Genomic DNA, 1758 nt, shown 5'->3' with positions numbered 1-1758 from the left:
ACAGAGCCGGCAGTCTTAGTTTAGACGTGGAACTAATTGACTCAAGTATACAAGTCATGATCAACCAAGGGAGTTTTTAAGGCCTTACGAGTAACCTTAAAGGCTCAGACTAGTGAAACAAAACAAGTGAAAGGATCAAGAAAAGTCAGAATAATTCGAGACGGCCTTACAAGTAACCTCTCAAATTATCCTATAACCAGCAAGTCCTTGGAATAGGACTAAAAAACCGTGTTTAGGCAAGAATCGAGTAAGGTCAAACTGCTCCAGGACGATCCCCAGCATATTGGAAGGTACAAGGATATATCCTGTTACCGAAATTCCAGGAAAGAGCTCGGGACTCCTCTAAAAGAAACTTGTCATATCCAACCAAGCCCATAAACAATCGTAAATAAACATACCACCAAGACAAATCATTAAACAAACCTATTCTAATTTCACCGGGGCACAAAATAAATTTTGTTGTGCCGAACCTAGCCCAAGAGATAATTGTAAATATCCCGAAGGACGAAAAAGGATCGTTACAACTGGCGCCCAACGTGCTATACTGGTGAAATTTTAAACAAGACAAAAGTTTGAAAATTGAAAAGAAAACATCGAAATGGGGAAAGGATGGATGTACCACATGAAGAATGAGGATCTGCTACAAACAGGCCAAAGGATCGGAGTCAACATGAACGGCACGGTAGAGGAGATGAGAAAACAACTCGGCGAATGGATAGGCAACCACGAGTCTGATCCAGAGTGGGGAGAGGAGATAAGAAGATTAGAACTCAAGTTCACAAAAATGTCCAAGCAAAAACCAGAAACAAGCGCAGCACAGTCAGGCGAGAATGGTGAGAACAAGGAGGCCGAGGAGTTCAAAAAAATAAATATCGCTACGCTAGCGATTCCTCTATTTGCACCACCAAGATGGGGAAGCGAAGGAGCATTAGACGGCACCGACACAAAGAGGGACTTAAGGAGACAAACGATAGACCCCAAGAACGCGGCACCACACACAACAAACAGGACCACCGAATACGCCAAGGTGGCAAAACAAGTGAGGGAGTGGACTTTCAGATTCGATGGCAATTCCAGACCGCTAGAATTTATAGAACAAATCGAGTGGTCAGCAGACATGTATGGCATCGAGCTGGACATGATCCCAAGAGCAATGCCAGAACTACTGAAAGACAAAGCACTCAAATGGTACCTCGCAAACAATAAGCAGTGGCGATCGTGGAAGGAATTCGTTGAGGGCTTCAAGAAATACTTCCTGCCAAGAGGATTCTTCAACAAATTGGCTGATCAAGTAAAAAATCGCAAACAAAACAGAAACGAGTATTTCAAGGACTATATGGTCGACATGCAAACAATGATGAGACCCCTTAAAATACCAGAGTACGAGCAATTGGAGGTTATATTAGAAAATTGCACTCCAGATTTGAAGATATTCGTTCGGCCGCACAGAGTCAGAAACCTAGATGAGCTGATGCAGTTGGCGGAAGAACATGAGATGCTTGAACAAGAACGATCAGATTTCCATCGCCCAAACAATGCTCAAAGAACACACAACAACCAATCAAGCCATAGAGGAGGAAATAATTACGGGCCACCAGTCACACAGTGCCGAAGATGCCAAAACAACAGCATGGAGAACAATTCAAGACCAACCCAAGAAAATAAAAACATCCAAGAGGGAAGAGTCTTGAACCCACACCAGGCATGCCGCAGATGCGGGGGAGCCGGACACTGGGCAAGGGAGTGCAACAATCAGAG

This window comes from Drosophila tropicalis, unplaced genomic scaffold (genome assembly GCF_018151085.1).
Source record: "Drosophila tropicalis isolate 14030-0801.00 unplaced genomic scaffold, ASM1815108v1 contig_615, whole genome shotgun sequence".
NCBI classification, from domain to species: domain Eukaryota; kingdom Metazoa; phylum Arthropoda; class Insecta; order Diptera; family Drosophilidae; genus Drosophila; species Drosophila tropicalis.
This window is presented reverse-complemented; position numbering follows the sequence as displayed.